The sequence below is a fragment of the Anomaloglossus baeobatrachus genome, chromosome 10, assembly GCF_048569485.1.
Source record: "Anomaloglossus baeobatrachus isolate aAnoBae1 chromosome 10, aAnoBae1.hap1, whole genome shotgun sequence".
In the NCBI taxonomy this organism is placed as follows: Eukaryota; Metazoa; Chordata; class Amphibia; order Anura; family Aromobatidae; genus Anomaloglossus; species Anomaloglossus baeobatrachus.
Window position 1 is genome coordinate 33169043 of NC_134362.1, and position 8587 is coordinate 33177629.

The following is an 8587-nucleotide window of genomic DNA, read 5'->3' on the forward strand; positions in this document are numbered from 1 at the left end:
CTAGTTACGAGTACTGAGCACCCGAGCATGGTAGTGCCCGCTCATCACTAGTTACCAGTACTGAGCACCTGAGCATGGTAGTGCCCGCTCATCACTAGTTACGAGTACTGAGCACCTGAGCATGGTAGTGCCCGCTCATCACTAGTTACGAGTACCGAGCACCCGAGCATGGTAGTGCCCGCTCATCACTAGTTACGAGTACTGAGCACCCGAGCATGGTAGTGCTTGCTCATCACTAGTTACCAGTACTGAGCACCCGAGCATGGTAGTGCCCGCTCATCACTAGTTACGAGTACAGAGCACCCGAGCATGGTAGTGCCCGCTCATCACTAGTTACCAGTACTGAGCACCCGAGCATGGCAGTGCCCGCTCATCACTAGTTACGAGTACTGAGCACCCGAGCATGGTAGTGCTCGCTCATCACTAGTTACCAGTACTGAGCACCCGAGCATGGTAGTGCCCGCTCATCACTAGTTACGAGTACTGAGCACCCGAGCATGGTAGTGCTCGCTCATCACTAGTTACCAGTACTGAGCACCCGAGCATGGCAGTGCTCGCTCATCACTAGTTACAAGTATAGAGCACCCGAGCATGGTAGTGCTCGCTCATCACTAGTTACCAGTACTGAGCACCCGAGCATGGTAGTGCCCGCTCATCACTAGTTACGAGTACAGAGCACCCGAGCATGGTAGTGCCCGCTCATCACTAGTTACGAGTACTGAGCACCCGAGCATGGTAGTGCCCTCTCATCACTAGTTACGAGTACAGAGCACCCGAGCATGGTAGTTCTCGCTCATCACTAGTTACCAGTACAGAGCACCTGAGCATGGTAGTGCCTGCTCATCACTAGTTACCAGTACAGAGCACCTGAGCATGGTAGTGCCCGCTCATCACTAGTTACGAGTACTGAGTACCCGAGCATGGTAGTGCCCACTCATCATTAGTTACGAGTACTGAGTACCCGAGCATGGTAGTGCCCACTCATCACTAGTTACCAGTACAGAGCACCCGAGCATGGTAGTGTCCGCTCATCACTAGTTACGAGTACTGAGCACCCGAGCATGGTAGTGCCCGCTCATCACTAGTTACGAGTACTGAGCACCCGAGCATGGTAGTGCCCGCTCATCACTAGTTACCAGTACTGAGCACCTGAGCATGGTAGTGCCCACTCATCACTAGTTACGAGTACAGAGCACCCGAGCATGGTAGTGCTCGCTCATCACTAGTTACGAGTACTGAGCACCCGAGCATGGTAGTGCCCGCTCATCACTAGTTACGAGTACTGAGCACCCGAGCATGGTAGTGCCCGCTCATCATTAGCTACGAGTACTGAGCACCCGAGCATGGTAGTGCCCACTCATCACTGCAAAAAAACTATCCAGACCTCACTGCTGAAGGTTAGTTACAATGGTATCCAGACTCTACTAACAATAAACATTTTAGTTTTGAGAATAATAGAAAACAGAATGTGTTTCATTAAATTTTGAATATAAAAAAAGTAATAACAATAGTTAAATATATATGAAAATTTGTATTAAACATTGAATTTCGTACAGACCTGCTCCGGGAGATGTCAGTGAGTGATTGCTGTCAGACGGCTGCGGGCTCCTCCAGGTCACAGGCGCTGCCGTGTAATGATGAGACGTGCGTCTTTAATTTAAGGTTCTTTGAATTATAATTAGATATTCGTCTGCACCAAAATACGCACCGCTGACCCATGTGTGACGTACACAATACTGACATGTTACAATCATGGCATTATCAAATAATCTGCGGGTCAAATCTGAGTAGCTAAGCCTTCCATGTGTGATATTGTCAGCTGATGTGCTGTATCTAACCCCCATCATGTGTGATATTGTCCTCTGAAGTCATGTAACCAATCCCTTCTGATGTATCTAAGCCTCTCATGTCTGATATTGTCAGCCGAAGTGATGTATCTCAGCCTCACATTTCTGACATTGTCAGCTGAAGTGATGTATCTAATCCTCTCATGTCTGATATTGTCAGCTAAAGTGATGCATCTAAGCCTATTATGTGTGATATTGTCTGCTGAAGTGATGTATCTAATCCTCTCATGTCTGATATTGTCAGCTAAAGTGATGCATCTAAGCCTATTATGTGTGATATTGTCTGCTGAAGTGATGTACCTAATCCTCTCATGTCTGATATTGTCAGCTAAAGTGATGCATCTAAGCCTATAATGTGTGATACTGTCTGCTGAAGTGATGTATCTCAGCCTCACATTTCTGATATTGCCAGCTGAAGTGATGTATCTAAGCTTATTATGTGTGATATTGTCTGCTGATGTATCTAAGCCTCTCCTGTCTGATATTGTTAGCTGATGTATCTAAGCCACTCATCTCTGATATTGTCTGCTGAAGTGATGCATCTAAGCCTTTCATGTATGATATTGTCAGCTGAAGTGATATATCTAATCCTCTCATTTGCAATATTGTTTGCTGGCCATGTATGTAAGCCTCACGTGTGATATTTTCAGCAGAAGTGATGTATCTAAGCCCTTAATGACTGATATTGCCCAATTAAGTGATGCATCTAAGCACTAAATGTCTGATATGTCTGTGATGTATCTAACCCTATTATTCATGATAGTGATACTGTCAGCATCTGATAGTTTTATATGTGATACTTTTTGCTGCGTCACTGTATCTAAGCCAATCATTTGTGATACTGTGCTCTCAGTCGCTGTATCTCATCCTTTCATGTTTGACATAAGAATAGTGAGCAGAGCAGTCAGAAATGATTATATATTACTTGAGCGCCACCCAGTGGTAGAGCTGTGAATTACACTGCACTTTGCTGTAGTGTGACACTTCAGGTCTCTGAGGGAGATATACAGATAACATGTTGCTGCAGTGATGGTCGGCAGCGCATTGTGCCCACCCTGTGATGTCCCCTGCATTGTAGCATCCCACCCAACTCTAAAGAACTGGACAAAGGGACATATCATTTTAATGTCAAGTCATTAAATCACACCTGTGACCAAGTCCTTTTCTCCCCATCCCTCAGTTTTCTCATGATCCCAGTCCCCCCACCCTCCATATTATAATGCCCCTGCATACAGTAAGATGGACCTCAGTGCCCCCCACCCTCCATATTATAATGTCCCTGCATACAGTATGATGGACCTCAGTGCCCCCCACCCTCCATATTATAATGTCCCTGCATACAGTAAGATGGACCTCAGTCCCCCCACCCTCCATATTATAATGTCCCTGCATACAGTATGATGGACCTCAGTGCCCCCCACCCTCCATATTATAATGTCCCTGCATACAGTATGATGGACCTCAGTGCCCCCCACCCTCCATATTATAATGTCCCTGCATACAGTATGATGGACCTCAGTCCCCCCATCCTCCATATTATAATGTCCCTGCATACAGTATGATGGACCTCAGTGCCCCCCACCCTCCATATTATAATGTCCCTGCATACAGTATGATGGACCTCAGTGCCCCCCACCCTCCATATTATAATGTCCCTGCATACAGTAAGATGGACCTCAGTCCCCCCACCCTCCATATTATAATGTCCCTGCATACAGTATGATGGACCTCAGTGCCCCCCACCCTCCATATTATAATGTCCCTGCATACAGTATGATGGACCTCAGTGCCCCCCACCCTCCATATTATAATGTCCCTGCATACAGTAAGATGGACCTCAGTGCCCCCCATCCTCCATATTATAATGTCCCTGCATACAGTATGATGGACCTCAGTGCCCCCCACCCTCCATATTATAATGTCCCTGCATACAGTATGATGGACCTCAGTGCCCCCCACCCTCCATATTATAATGTCCCTGCATACAGTATGATGGACCTCAGTCCCCCCATCCTCCATATTATAATGTCCCTGCATACAGTATGATGGACCTCAGTCCCCCCACCCTCCATATTATAATGTCCCTGCATACAGTATGATGGACCTCAGTCCCCCCATCCTCCATATTATAATGTCCCTGCATACAGTATGATGGACCTCAGTGCCCCCCATCCTCCATATTATAATGTCCCTGCATACAGTATGATGGACCTCAGTGCCCCCCACCCTCCATATTATAATGTCCCTGCATACAGTATGATGGACCTCAGTCCCCCCATCCTCCATATTATAATGTCCCTGCATACAGTATGATGGACCTCAGTCCCCCCACCCTCCATATTATAATGTCCCTGCATACAGTATGATGGACCTCAGTCCCCCCACCCTCCATATTATAATGTCCCTGCATACAGTATGATGGACCTCAGTCCCCCCATCCTCCATATTATAATGTCCCTGCATACAGTATGATGGACCTCAGTCCCCCCACCCTCCATATTATAATGTCCCTGCATACAGTATGATGGACCTCAGTCCCCCCATCCTCCATATTATAATGTCCCTGCATACAGTATGATGGACCTCAGTCCCCCCACTCTCCATATTATAATGCCCCTGCATACAGTATGATGGACCTCAGTGCCCCCCACCCTCCATATTATAATGTCCCTGCATACAGTATGATGGACCTCAGTGCCCCCCACCCTCCATATTATAATGTCCCTGCATACAGTATGATGGATCTCAGTGCCCCCCACCCTCCATATTATAATGTCCCTGCATACAGTATGATGGACCTCAGTGCCCCCCATCCTCCATATTATAATGTCCCTGCATACAGTATGATGGACCTCAGTGCCCCCCACCCTCCATATTATAATGTCCCTGCATACAGTATGATGGACCTCAGTGCCCCCCACCCTGCATATTATAATGCCCCTGCATACAGTATGATGGACCTCAGTGCCCCCCACCCTCCATATTATAATGTCCCTGCATACAGTATGATGGACCTCAGTGCCCCCCACCCTCCATATTATAATGTCCCTGCATACAGTATGATGGATCTCAGTCCCCCATCCTCCATATTATAATGTCCCTGCATACAGTATGATGGACCTCAGTCCCCCCATCCTCCATATTATAATGTCCCTGCATACAGTATGATGGACCTCAGTCCCCCATCCTCCATATTATAATGTCCCTGCATACAGTATGATGGACCTCAGTGCCCCCCACCCTCCATATTATAATGTCCCTGCATACAGTATGATGGACCTCAGTGCCCCCCACCCTCCATATTATAATGTCCCTGCATACAGTATGATGGACCTCAGGGCCCCCCACCCTCCATATTATAATGTCCCTGCATACAGTATGATGGATCTCAGTCCCCCCATCCTCCATATTATAATGCCCCTGCATACAGTATGATGGACCTCAGTGCCCCCCACCCTCCATATTATAATGTCCCTGCATACAGTATGATGGACCTCAGTCCCCCCATCCTCCATATTATAATGCCCCTGCATACAGTATGATGGACCTCAGGGCCCCCCACCCTCCATATTATAATGTCCCTGCATACAGTATGATGGACCTCAGTGCCCCCCACCCTCCATATTATAATGTCCCTGCATACAGTATGATGGATCTCAGTCCCCCCATCCTCCATATTATAATGCCCCTGCATACAGTATGATGGACCTCAGTGCCCCCCACCCTCCATATTATAATGTCACTGCATACAGTATGATGGACCTCAGTCCCCCCATCCTCCATATTATAATGCCCCTGCATACAGTATGATGGACCTCAGGGCCCCCCACCCTCCATATTATAATGTCCCTGCATACAGTATGATGGACCTCAGGGCCCCCCACCCTCCATATTATAATGTCCCTGCATACAGTATGATGGACCTCAGTGCCCCCCACCCTCCATATTATAATGTCCCTGCATACAGTATGATGGACCTCAGGGCCCCCCACCCTCCATATTATAATGTCCCTGCATACAGTATGATGGACCTCAGGGCCCCCCACCCTCCATAATATAATGTCCCTGCATACAGTAAGATGGACCTCAGTGCCCCCACCCTCCATATTATAATGTCCCTGCATACAGTAAGATGGACCTCAGTCCCCCCACCCTCCATATTATAATGTCCCTGCATACAGTATGATGGACCTCAGTGCCCCCATCCTCCATAGTATAATGCCCCTGCATACAGTATGATGGACCTCAGTGCCCCCACCCTCCATATTATAATGTCCCTGCATACAGTAAGATGGACCTCAGTCCCCCCACCCTCCATATTATAATGTCCCTGCATACAGTATGATGGACCTCAGTGCCCCCATCCTCCATATTATAATGCCCCTGCATACAGTATGATGGACCTCAGTCCCCCCATCCTCCATATTATGTCCCTGCATACAGTATGATGGACCTCAGTCCCCCCACCCTCCATATTATAATGTCCCTGCATACAGTATGATGGACCTCAGTGCCCCCCACCCTCCATATTATAATGTCCCTGCATACAGTATGATGGACCTCAGTCCCCCATCCTCCATATTATAATGTCCCTGCATACAGTATGATGGACCTCAGTGCCCCCCACCCTCCATATTATAATGTCCCTGCATACAGTATGATGGACCTCAGTGCCCCGCACCCTCCGTATTATAATGTCCCTGCATACAGTATGATGGACCTCAGTGCCCCCCATCCTCCATATTATAATGTCCCTGCATACAGTATGATGGACCTCAGTGCCCCCCACCCTCCATATTATAATGTCCCTGCATACAGTATGATGGACCTCAGGGCCCCCCACCCTCCATATTATAATGTCCCTGCATACAGTATGATGGACCTCAGTGCCCCCCACCCTCCATATTATAATGTCCCTGCATACAGTATGATGGACCTCAGTGCCCCCCACCCTCCATATTATAATGTCCCTGCATACAGTATGATGGACCTCAGTGCCCCCCACCCTCCATATTATAATGTCCCTGCATACAGTATGATGGACCTCAGTGCCCCCCACCCTCCATAGTATAATGCCCCTGCATACAGTATGATGGACCTCAGTGCCCCCCACCCTCCATATTATAATGTCCCTGCATACAGTATGATGGACCTCAGTAACCCCCCATCCTCCATATTATAATGTCCCTGCATACAGTATGATGGACCTCAGTGCCCCTCACCCTCCATATTATCATGTCCCTGCATACAGTATGATGGACCTCAGTGCCCCCCATCCTCCATATTATAATGTCCCTGCATACAGTATGATGGACCTCAGTGCCCCCCACCCCCCACCCTCCATATTATAATGTCCCTGTATACAGTATGATGGACCTCAGTGCCCCCACCCTCCATATTATAATGTCCCTGCATACAGTATGATGGACCTCAGTGCCCCCCACCCTCCATATTATAATGTCCCTGCATACAGTATGATGGACCTCAGTGCCCCCCACCCTCCATATTATAATGTCCCTGCATACAGTATGATGGACCTCAGTGCCCCCCACCCTCCATAGTATAATGTCCCTGCATACAGTATGATGGACCTCAGTGCCCCCCACCCTCCATATTATAATGTCCCTGCATACAGTATGATGGACCTCAGTGCCCCCCACCCTCCATATTATAATGTCCCTGCATACAGTATGATGGACCTCAGTGCCCCCCACCCTCCATATTATAATGTCCCTGCATACAGTAAGATGGACCTCAGTCCCCCCACCCTCCATATTATAATGTCCCTGCATACAGTATGATGGACCTCAGTGCCCCCATCCTCCATATTATAATGCCCCTGCATACAGTATGATGGACCTCAGTCCCCCCATCCTCCATATTATAATGCCCCTGCATACAGTATGATGGACCTCAGTGCCCCCCACCCTCCATATTATAATGTCCCTGCATACAGTAAGATGGACCTCAGGGCCCCCATCCTCCATATTATGTCCCTGCATACAGTATGATGGATCTCAGTGCCCCCCACCCTCCATATTATAATGTCCCTGCATACAGTATGATGGACCTCAGTCCCCCCATCCTCCATATTATAATGTCCTTGCATACAGTATGATGGACCTCAGTGCCCCCCACCCTCCATATTATAATGTCCCTGCATACAGTATGATGGACCTCAGTGCCCCCCACCCTCCATATTATAATGTCCCTGCATACAGTATGATGGACCTCAGTGCCCCCCATCCTCCATATTATAATGTCCCTGCATACAGTATGATGGACCTCAGTGCCCCCCACCCTCCATATTATAATATCCCTGCATACAGTATGATGGACCTCAGGGCCCCCCACCCTCCATATTATAATGTCCCTGCATACAGTATGATGGACCTCAGTGCCCCCCATCCTCCATATTATAATGTCCCTGCATACAGTATGATGGACCTCAGTGCCCCCCACCCTCCATATTATAATGTCCCTGCATACAGTATGATGGACCTCAGTGCCCCCCACCCTCCATATTATAATGTCCCTGCATACAGTATGATGGACCTCAGTGCCCCCCACCCTCCATATTATAATGTCCCTGCATACAGTATGATGGACCTCAGTCCCCCCACCCTCCATATTATAATGCCCCTGCATACAGTATGATGGATCTCAGTGCCCCCCACCCTCCATATTATAATGTCCCTGCATACAGTATGATGGACCTCAGTGCCCCCCATCCTCCATAT

General features: G+C 48.2%; 1 protein-coding gene across 1 annotated transcript in view; it reads right to left on the bottom strand.

Annotated features, from left to right (window-relative positions):
• The window catches only part of MICAL2 (microtubule associated monooxygenase, calponin and LIM domain containing 2), a 336247-nt gene extending 334624 nt beyond the window's left edge, over nucleotides 1-1623 (bottom strand). Inside the window, exon 1 of the mRNA XM_075325683.1 lies at nucleotides 1559-1623. The gene's annotated coding sequence lies outside the window, so the exon portion shown is untranslated. The remainder of the gene's footprint in view (nucleotides 1-1558) is intronic.
• Between the last annotated feature and the right edge of the window lie 6964 nt (nucleotides 1624-8587).